The following is an 11,509-nucleotide window of genomic DNA, read 5'->3' as shown; positions in this document are numbered from 1 at the left end:
TGTTAGTTGACAAACTTTGGTTTTGTTAATCACATTCACAGGTAACGACCATGGCGGAAGTGCAGAAGCAGCCAGAGCTTGAAGTAGTGCAAAGCTTCGAGCTTCACGATCGGCTAGTCGTTTAACAGCGGTCACTGAAGTTCTTCGCCGATTTTGACCACGGTGGCCGGAGTGAGGAGCTTGAGGTAGTTAGTGGATGTTGTTGCTGCGGCTATGGAGTTTGGAGAGCTGAAGCAGCGGAGTTCGGAGAGTTTGAAGATGGAGCACAGCCGTGAGGAGGTTGATGATCGAAGGAGGAGTGACCTCTCGGACTCTCAAGCCATGCCCAGCTTCCTTTGCAGCTCCCAAAGTCAGAGCCTGGTCTCCCAGCGGATGGGGAAGCCCCTCCTCCGTGACCCCAAGTCCTGCCTGGAGCGGTGGAAGAACTAACTGAAGCCCGGCCTGAAGAAGGGCTCGCTCACCCCAGAGGAGCAGGCCCTCGTCGTCTCCCTCCAGGCAAAGCACGGCAACAAGTGGAAAAAGATCGCCGCCGAGCTCCTCGGCCGCACCCCTAAGTGCCTCGGCAAGTGGTGGGAGGTCTTTAAGGAGAAGCAGCTCAAGTTGCAGTCTCAGAGGCAAAAGAACAAACGCCTTTTGTGCAGTACATCGTCGTCGTCGACCCAGCTGCCACCGGATATGAATATTGCGGTCGCCGGAATTGGATCTCCGGAGAAGGCCGTTAAGGGTCCCTACGACCACATACTGGAAACCTTCGCCGAGAAATACGTCGTCTAGCCAAAGGTTTACGGTGCTGCGTTCCAGTCCACCACCATGATGCAAGAACCCGAGCCGGTACTTTCACTCGGGTCGGTCGGCTCCACCGCGACGTCCGTAACTGCACCTTCCATTATGCCTCAGTGGATGAACATTAACCCGTCGTCAACAACGTCATCCACGTCCTCCACCACCCCTTCGCCTTCGGTGAGCTTGACGCTGTCTCCCTCCGATCCGGTTCCCGACACGGACCCGACCCGTTTTTATCAGATGGGCACTCTGATTCAGCTGTGCAAAGAGGTGGAGGAGGGGATGCAGAGCTGGATGCAGCAGAAGAAAGAGGCGACATGGCGGCTGAGCAGGCTAGCGCTTGAGATGACGGCGTCAAACGAGGAACGATCGACTGCAACCATTGTAAGCAGGTCGAAGCAACTTTCATTACCATTTCTCTCTGCTTTCTCAAATTAGAGACAAATGTGAATAAAAAAAATTGATAAAAATTTGATAGATTTGCAAAAAGCTTTGTATTTATAAAGCTTGGAAAATTTTTAATCGGATCTGCAAAAAGTCTCCGCCTTTCTTGCTTCCGACTCACTCTTTAACTTGTTCAATTTTCCGGCAGACTCCGGTGAGTTTTCGGATCAAGGTCGGGAGAAACTGATGAATTTTCCGGCGACGCACCCGCAGCGAAGCTCACAAGGCGTAGTTTGAGAGTGGGCTTCTTCATTTGATGCTATCTGGAGGTCTTATTTTCGGTGCAGACGTTGACGAGGAACGTGGGCTGGAAGAATGGGTCGTGACCTATGTTATGGAGAGCTGCAAGTCGAAGGGACGGACGAAGGAGAACACGCAAATTGGGCTTTGAGAGTCGGGCCCGGGCCTGGCGGGAGAAGAAGCAGAGCTCCTTGCACAGCAAGCTCAAAACAATTATGTGTGTTTAAGAAGGGATGGGCCTGGCATTTGGGTTCCTCTTTTTGTGGGTCTCAACTTCTGTTTTCTTTGATTTGGCACAAGTCTTTAAGTGTAGAAGGACTCCTTCTAACATGTATACATTTTTTTTTTTAATTGGGAAGAAACTATGATTTAATTTTTTTTATACAAAGAAAATTGCAATTTTTTTTTTTTTTTACAGGTTCTCACTGCATTCATGGCTTTCCTTGTTGTTTTGATGGATTACCCAGGTTTACAATTGGTGGCAGCTTCTTGTGAATTTGCAATTGGTGACGGAATGAGCAGGTCGTGGGTGCAACCGTGTTCTTTGCCTGGTGCTTGTTGCAGTACGTCACTTCTTACCGTGTGGTGTTGTGCAAAAGATTGTAGCGGGATTTCGTTGTGTAGTGCCTTTTGGTCACGGTTTTCCCTCAGTGGTGATGTTGGTGTGATGCTCACCCTTGTAATACGACTTTGTAACCAAATCATTCCTTTAAAGAAATAAAGTGTTTGCATTCTTGAATTTGCTCTTTATTCTCCAAATTTTTTTTTTTTTTTTTTTTTTTTTGATGATGTGATTGTACTTGAAGTTTTGAAGTTTCAAGTTGCCTACGTACCCTTGGTTGAGGAGGGATCAAGTCATGACGTAGTTCAAATGGTGATGGTTTTGATGATGATTTTGCCGTACACAGTTTATGCTCTTGCGGGCCAGGAGCGTGGTGCGTTTGCTTTAGGGGTAGTAGCGCTTCAAAAATCTGCCGTTGATGGGGCCGATCTTCAACCCGTCTTCTGCCATGATTAAGTAGGCGCCATTGGTGTAGATCTCTTGTATTACGTAGGGTCCATCCCACTTTGACGTGAACTTGCTTTTTGTCTTATGAGTTGTAATGATAGGCCTACGCAATGCCAGCACAAGATCTCCGGCTTGGAAAGACCTTGGGCGGACTTTCTTGTTGAATGCCTTGGATAACCGTGCTTGGTAGCATTCCAAGTGTTGTTGAGCTTCGAGCCTTCTCTCATCCAGCGCTTCCAACTCCTGAAGGCACAACTTTGCATTTTCTTCATCAATCAAGCCTTCTTGTATAGCCATCCTTAGTGAGGGAATTTGACTTTCGAGCAGTAGAACAGCTTCTACGCCATATACGAGAGAATAAGGTGTAGCTTGGGTAGTGATAGAAGCATATTTATGCGCCTTAGTTAGCTAGTTCTTATGCATTTATGTTGTGTTTTCTTACTTAATTTAGTGTTTAAAGTCATTTTCGTGTGTTTATAGGTTCATATGGCTAAGGATGCAAAAGGATGCCTTTCGGAGCCTTTTGGAGCAAATTAGAGATTGGAATGGATTGCATATGCTTAAAGCCAAGTAGATGGACGAAATTGAAGACCAAAGGAATGAAAATGAAGAACAAAGAGTTCACATTCATCACCAACACAACCATGCATCCACACATTCTTTCTCCATCATTGCCGTGCAAAACACCATCATTGCAGCCACATGCACATTCCACTTCATCATTTCAGATTTCCACCATCAACAAAGAACCATTCATTAATCATTTACACTTTAATCATTCAACCACATTCACACATCACCCATTCACCTTTGTGCCATGCTTCTACCTTTGTTCAAGCCCTTCCACATAACCTGCCTTCATTCATTCAGAAAATGCATTCCTTGCCGTGGCTTACATGCACTTCCCACTACCTTTCATTTCAGCCAAATCACATGCATTCCCACATGCATTTCCACCCACATACACCCATAATCATTCAACACATGCATCCATAATCATCTCTCAAAACCGTGCATTTCATGTTCATTCCACCCTTTATTCCACATGCACTCCCTTTAAATAATCAACCCACATGCACCATTCAAACATAAACCCATTCACCACCAGAAAACAACCATGCCGTGGGTTCCCATTCCAGATTTCCAGCATTCCCTTTTATTTTCTGTCAAAACACATGCATTCCCACCCTTTAATCACATGCATTTCTGCCACATGCATCTCCCATCACCATTTCAGCTTTCCACCTAATTCCTAGTCATCATGTTCCCCCCATTTCACCTATAAATAAGCATGCATTGCAGCCACAAAAGACACACTCTTCCATTTCAGAAAACTATCTCTCATACACATTCATTCACGCCAGAAATTCCTCCTCTCTCTCTAGCACTACCATACTTCACCATTCTTCATATTTTCTGCCCAAAAACACTCCTTACCTTCCCCTACATCCATCCCTACCCTAAACACATCCTTCTACATCATCCATAACCCCCAAAACTCACCAAAACCCCTTGTGCCGCAGCAACTAGAGGAGAAGAGGCCTAAACGTTCATACAATTCAAGATTGAGTTGTTGGAATTTTTAGGTGTACTTCGATTCTTGCTTTCAATGTTTACTTTGTTATTACTCTCTAAGTTTGTTGTAATCATGAGTGGCTAAACCCCTAATTAGTTAGGGGAAAGTTTGAAGCCATGGATATGTTTGAAATATGAATTGATTTCTTCCAATTGTGATTTGTTAATTTGTGATTGCAATTCAATTATCATGTTTATTAAAGACTTGTTTTTGTATGTTGATTAGGGATGCATACTTAGTCTTCATGCATAAACTCGATGCTAGTTTATAAACGAGTTTCACCTAATCGTCACAAGTTTATAAACATGAGTAGTGAAGGTTGCTAGTCACAACCGCGTTAATTGAATTCTTGGCAAAAGTATCATGCATTCATAGTTACAATTGCCTCGTCAACACTTATAATTTTCATAGAGCATAATGATCTCTCATTGTATCTCTTCTATGCATTCATGTTGAGAACCATTGGAGAATGAATTGAATTGTCGCATGCATCATCCAATTCAATAACTTAAGGAAAATTTGAGAGTTAATTAGTGCATCACGGTTAACTTGGGGTGTTGAGCATCATAGTTAATGAAAAACAATTGGAGAATCGATTCATATATAAATGTGTCATGTGTGGAGAATGGACCTCTAACTAATCCATCCATCATCTTGTTTCTCAAATCCGTTTATACAATCTGCCTAGTTTATTAACTTGTTTTATTTAATTTAATTTCGTCAAAACCTTAATCCCCTATACTTTAGTGTCCAACTTAGTTAGAAAGTGTCTTAGTTTGTGTTTTTAAGTGTTTTGATTCAATTTGTTACACAAATTCGTCCAAATTCACCAAAGTGTCCAAAACTGCCCAGAAAGTGTTTTTAAGGCAGTTTTGAGTGTTTTGGGTGATGTTTGAGTCTTTTGGTTTGTTTTAGTGTTTTAAAGTTTAGTTTTGCATTCTTTGAGTCTAGTAAGTGTTTTATATTGTGTTCTTACGTTTTTGAGTCAATTTCACATTGATTAGCATCCCTAGTTAATCCCCGGTCTAGAACGATCCCTATTTGCTCATTTACTACAATTGTCATCCATAGGGTTTAATTTGTGTGTTTAATTATTTTCGCATCAAATTTTGGCGCCGTTGCCGGGGATTAGCAAAATTGCTAATCCCTTGTGTTTTTGCCGTATGTTTTTAGTGTAATTTACCTAGTTTTCTTATTTTGTTTTGTTTTCTTGGTTTAGGTACTAGTGCATGACGCGGAGTTCTCAAACTGTGCATGCACATATCTTGGACTTTAACGACGATTTTGAACGTGATTTGAGAAGAAAGAGGAGGCATCCCGAACCTAGTGAACCTAGTGAACCTAGTTCAAGTTCAGAGGCCGAATCTGAGTTTGAAAGTGTGGAAGAAGAAGTTATGGCAGCGGACAATCGGACCATTAAAGAGCTTTCGGCCTCGGGGTTGGCCAATGCCGCACCATTATGCATTCAATACCCCGCGGCTGCCCAAGGCAAGACCGATGAATTCGAGTTGAAGTCAAGCTTGTTGCACCACATTCCGAAATACCATGGGCTTTCCATGGAAGATCCCAACAAGCATCTCAAGGAGTTCGAGGTTGTTTGTTCGAGCATGACACCCATAAATGTCGATGGGAACATTCTAATGATGAAAGCTTTTCCATTCTCTCTTGTGGAAAAAGCTAAGGATTGGCTTTATGAATTGGCACCCGGGACCGTTACTTCTTGGGAGAGCATGAAGAGAGCATTCTTGGAGAAGTTCTTCCCTACTTCAAGAGTCATTCTCTTGAGGAAGAAAATTAGCGGAATCCAACAAAGTCAAGGAGAATCTTTTCCGGCATACTACGAGCGTTTTAAAGCCCTTGTTGCATCATGTCCTCAACATCAAATGAAGGAGGAGCTTCTCCTTCAATATTTCTATGAGGGCCTTCTTCCCATTGAAAGGCAAATGCTCGATGCTTCGGCGGGAGGTGCATTGGTGGACAAAACTCCTATGTCGGCCAAGACCCTAATTGCAAACCGTGCTCTAAATGCACAACAATATGAAGGACTTGGGCAAAGGGACCCCCCACGGCAACACTTGAATGAGGTAAGTTCTCAATCCGATATTCAATCTCAGATAGCTAATCTTACTTCTATTGTGTCTCAGATGGCCGAAGGAATGAAGATACAAGGACCGATTGTATGTGGTGTATGTTCTATCCAAGGACACCCTTCGGAAAAATGCCCTCAATTGATTGAGAATGGGGGATGGGAGAGTGCAAATGCCATTGGATTTCCGAGCCATAATCAACCAAGGAATGATCCATATTCCAACACATACAATCCGGGTTGGAGAGACCATCCAAACTTCAAGTGGAGGGAACCTCAACAACCTCAACAACAAGGAGGCTTTAGACAACAACCCCCGGGGTTCTACACCAAGCCATTCGGCCCCAATCCAAACCAAGCACAACCTGCCCAAAACAATCAAGGTACGTCGTTGGGAAATGAAACACTTCTTAAATTACTTACCAATTTGTCTCAGGGGCAAGAGGATTAAACCAAAGCCATGCAAAACCAAGACAAAAGGGTGGATCACTTGGAGAAACAAATTGGGCGGATTGCGGAATTTGTAGGACAATTCCGAGACAAAGGCAAGCTCCCTAGCTCAACCATTGTCAATCCAAGGGGAGGATTCGAATCTGCCAAGGCAATCATGTTGAGAAGTGGTAAGGAGGTCGAAACCACCCCAAGCACGTCCAAAACAAGTCAAGAAGAGGACGTGTTGCTGCAAGAAGAGGAGGAACAAGGAATAAAGGCCACGGCAAGGGTGAAAGAATCTTTGCCGCAGCCCCCTATTGTGCCAAAACCGTCCAATATGCCTAAGGTAAGTCCAAATTCGACTTTGTCAAGTTCTATTCCACTAAACGTGCCCTTTCCTAGCAGGTTTAGGCAATCAAAGAAGGAGGAGAGTGAAAAGGACATTTTGGAAACCTTTAGGAAAGTTCAAGTTAACATTCCGCTCCTTGATGCAATCAAGCAAGTCCCTAAGTATGCCAAGTTCTTAAAAGAGCTTTGCACAACGAGGAAGAGGATTTCAAACAAGGAGGTGGTCCAGGTAAGTGAAAATGTCTCTGCTGTGTTACAAAGGAAATTACCCCCTAAATGCAAAGATCCGGGTAGTTTTACAATTCCGTGCGTTATTGGTAATACTAAGTTTGAACAATGCATGTTAGACTTAGGGGCTTCGATTAATGTTATGCCATACTCTATTTATGCATCTATGAACTTAGGTGAGCTTAAAAATGATGGTGTGATAATTCAATTAGCCGATCGTTCTAATGCATATCCAAAAGGTGTTTTGGAAGATGTTTTGGTACAGGTTGATAACTTGATTTTTCCAGCGGATTTCTACGTGCTTGACATGGAGGATTCACCCCATTCCACCCCATTACCGATTCTATTAGGGAGGCCCTTCATGAAAACAGCCCGCACCAAGATAGATGTGTTTAAAGGAACTTTAACGATGGAATTTGATGGGGAAGTCATTGATTTCAATCTTTCTGAAAGTATTAAATTTCCTAAGGACGATCATTCTTGCTTTTCTATTGATATAATTGATGATTTGGCGCAGGAATTTCTCGATTCTTTGGAGAGGGATACACTTGAAACAACAATTGCACAAGGAATTGGGCAAAAATCTGGTTTTGCCGTGCCTAGAAGTGAAGATGAGGCCGAGATGGTTGCTGCACTTGAGTCATTGCCACAACACTTTGGTAAGCCTCCAAAACCGAGTCCAATTCCTGTTTCGACTAACAAGTTGTTACCTTCAGTGATTCAGGCACCCATTCTTGAGCTTAAACCATTGCCGGATCATTTGAAGTATGTCTATTTGGGAGACAATGAGACGTTGCCTGTCATAGTTTCCTTATCCCTCACAGCAATGGAGGAGGAGAAATTGATTCGGGTGTTGAAAGAGCACAAGACGGCCATAGGATGGACCTTGGCCGACATAAAGGGTATTAGTCCTACAACTTGCATGCATCGCATACTTTTAGAGGAGGGGGCTAAACCAACCAGAGAGGCTCAACGCCGGCTCAACCCTCCAATGATGGAAGTTGTGAAAAAGGAGATTATCAAGCTTCTAGATTGTGGGGTGATCTATCCTATCTCGGATAGCCGTTGGGTTTCACCGGTTCAAGTTGTGCCAAAGAAATCCGGAGTGACTGTGGTGAAGAATGAAGAAGATGAACTTGTGCCTACACGCATTCAAACCGGTTGGAGGGTGTGCATTGACTATAGAAAGCTAAATGCCGCAACAAGGAAAGATCACTTCCCTTTGCCATTCATTGATCAAATGCTTGAAAGGTTAGCCGGTCATTCTTTTTATTGCTTTCTTGATGGTTATTCGGGTTATAATCAAATTGTCATAACGCCGGATGATCAAGAAAAGACCACCTTTACTTGTCCATTTGGTACTTTTGCATATCGTCGTATGCCATTTGGTTTATGCAATGCACCGGCCACTTTCCAACGATGCATGGTAAGTATCTTCTCTGATTATGTTGAAAAGATAATTGAAGTATTTATGGACGATTTTAGTGTGTTTGGAGACTCATTTGATGCTTGTTTGCATAATCTCACTTTAATCTTGAAAAGATGCATGGAAACTAACCTTGTTTTGAATTGGGAAAAATGTCATTTTATGGTTAAACAAGGTATAGTTTTGGGTCATATCATCTCTGAAAAAGGAATTGAAGTTGATAAGTCTAAAATAGATCTTGTACGTCACTTACCCTCTCCTACGTCAGTTAGAGAGGTCCGTTCTTTTCTTGGCCATGCAGGATTCTATCGACGATTTATCAAGGACTTTTCCAAGATTGCACAACCCCTATGCCGCCTACTCCAAAAGGATGTGTCTTTTGAGTTCAACGAGGCGTGTGAGAAGGCATTCAAGCATCTAAAAGACTTACTCACCACGGCACCCATCATAACTCCCCCGGATTGGTCCATTCCCTTTGAATTGATGTGTGATGCATCGGATTATGCACTTGGGGCTGTTTTGGGTCAAAGGAAAAATAAACAGCCACATGTTATTTATTATGCTTCACGCACTTTAAATGATGCTCAATTGAATTATTCTACAACCGAAAAAGAACTTTTGGCGGTTGTATTTGCTTTAGATAAGTTTAGATCATATCTTCTTGGTACTAAAGTAATTGTTTTCACTGACCATGCAGCCTTGAAGTATCTTCTCACCAAAAAGGAGGCTAAGCCAAGACTCATTCGTTGGATGCTCCTACTTCAAGAGTTCGATCTTGAAATCCGAGACAAGAAAGGGTGTGAAAACGTGGTGGCTGACCACCTAAGTAGAATGGTGCGTGAGGAAGAGTCCACCCCCATTTTAGAAACGTTTCCGGATGAGCAACTTCTGTCCATTGAGGTAAGAACCCCTTGGTATGCCGATTTGGTCAATTTCTTGGTGTCTAAGCAAGTTCCTAGTACCCTAAACAAGTTCCAACGTGATAAACTTGTTCATGATGCACGTTTTTATGTTTGGGATGATCCATATTTATGGAAATTCTGCCCAGATCAGATTGTGCGTAGATGTGTGCCCGAATCTGAATTTAATTCCATTCTTACATTCTGCCATACTTATGCATGTGGGGGACATTTTGGCACCCAAAGGACAGCCCTAAAGGTGTTACAATCTGGATTTTATTGGCCTAATCTCTTTAAAGATGCTAAAATGTTTTGTGTAACATGCGATAAGTGTCAAAGAACAGGTAACATAGGGCCTAAGGACCAAATGCCGCAACAATCTCTCTCCTTTGTGGAAATTTTTGATGTTTGGGGTATTGATTTCATGGGCCCCTTCCCTCCATCTTTTGGTTTCACTTATATCTTGCTAGCTGTCGATTATGTTTCCAAATGGGTGGAAGCCAAAGCCACCCGTACTAACGATTCTAAGGTTGTTGCAGATTTTGTGAAATCTAATATTTTTGCTAGGTTTGGGATGCCACGAGTTTTAATTAGTGATGGGGGTTCTCACTTTCGTAACCGCACCATTGAAGCTTTGCTCAAGAAGTACAGCGTTACTCATAAGGTTTCCACACCTTATCACCCTCAAACCAATGGGCAAGCGGAGGTTTCAAATAGGGAGATCAAACAAGTCCTAGAGAAAACCGTGGGACCCTCAAGAAGAGATTGGAGTTTGCACTTGGACGATGCATTGTGGGCCTATCGTACGGCTTACAAAACTCCCCTTGGCATGTCACCTTTTCGGCTTATATATGGTAAGCCATGTCATTTGCCCGTTGAGTTAGAGCACAAGGCACATTGGGCTGTGAAAACCTTCAATTTGGACATAGACGCTGCTGGAGTTCATAGGAAGCTCCAATTAGATGAACTTGAGGAGATTAGGAACGAGGCTTACGAGAATGCTCGCATCTACAAGGACAAGACGAAGGCTTATCATGATAAGATGCTTCGTACCAAAACGTTCTCCAAGGGGCAGAAAGTGTTGCTTTTTGATTCAAGACTTCGGTTATTCCCTGGTAAGTTACGTTCTAAATGGATTGGACCTCTTGTTGTTACTAATGTTTTTCCTCATGGTGCAGTCCAAGTCCAAAGCTTAAAAAGTGGCCACGAGTTCAAGGTGAACGGACATAGATTGAAGCCATACTATGAGAACTTTGTGGAGCATGTCGTGGAGGAGATCCCACTCCATGCCGTGGGCTCTAATGGAGCATGAACGTGTCTTCGTCCGGCTGCAAGACGTTAAAGAAAGCGCTACTTGGGAGGCAACCCATGCAATTCAACAAAGGAAGCTCAAGGAATCACTCCAATTCCAGATTTGCGTTCCTAAACCCTTCACTTTGTTGTTTATTTCGAATCTGCCTATTTAGTTGTTTTACTTGCTGTTTGTGTGTTTCTTTGTGTTTTGTGTGATTTTATGCTTGAAACATTGAGGACAATGTTTGATTTAAGTGTGGGGGGGTAACTAAGTGTTTTTTATGCAAATTCATGGGATTTTATCACCCTTTACTTATAGACTTGTTCCTTGCTGTTTTTAAGTGTTTTTAAGCAGTTTTGGTGTGTTTTAGTGTGTTTTGAAGTAAAAATCCGAAAATCACATAAAAATTTGAAAAATTTGTTTTAAAAACCCAAAAAGAGTTGTTTTCAAAGTGTTTTTGTGTGTTTGTTTTTGTTTTAGGGTACCTTCCAACACAATGATGAGGATTCGGTTTGTAATTACATGGTTGTTAAAGAGAGTGATTAACATGGATGAAAGTTTGATTTACTCTTTGTGTATGCTTCGTTGTGGTTATAACTTATGACTTCACATGCAATCATAAAAAAAAAAAAAAAATCAGTTTTTGTAACATGCTTAAAGGAAGGAACTCAAATTAACGCTACAACCTTGTGAGACTTGAGCCTAAACGTTTATTTGGAGAGTTAGAATCTGTGCATTTTTGTT

The 11,509-nt window shown here is 42.5% G+C and overlaps 1 pseudogene; it reads left to right on the top strand.

Moving 5' to 3' along the window:
* The first annotated feature begins 213 nt into the window (after nt 1-213).
* LOC137742970 (protein rough sheath 2 homolog) lies at nt 214-1,221 on the top strand (annotated as a pseudogene).
* The last annotated feature ends 10,288 nt before the right edge of the window (nt 1,222-11,509 follow it).

This window comes from Pyrus communis, chromosome 8 (assembly GCF_963583255.1).
Source record: "Pyrus communis chromosome 8, drPyrComm1.1, whole genome shotgun sequence".
NCBI classification, from domain to species: domain Eukaryota; kingdom Viridiplantae; phylum Streptophyta; class Magnoliopsida; order Rosales; family Rosaceae; genus Pyrus; species Pyrus communis.
The sequence above is the reverse complement of the archived record's forward strand: the minus strand, read 5'-3'. Positions and strand labels throughout refer to the sequence as shown.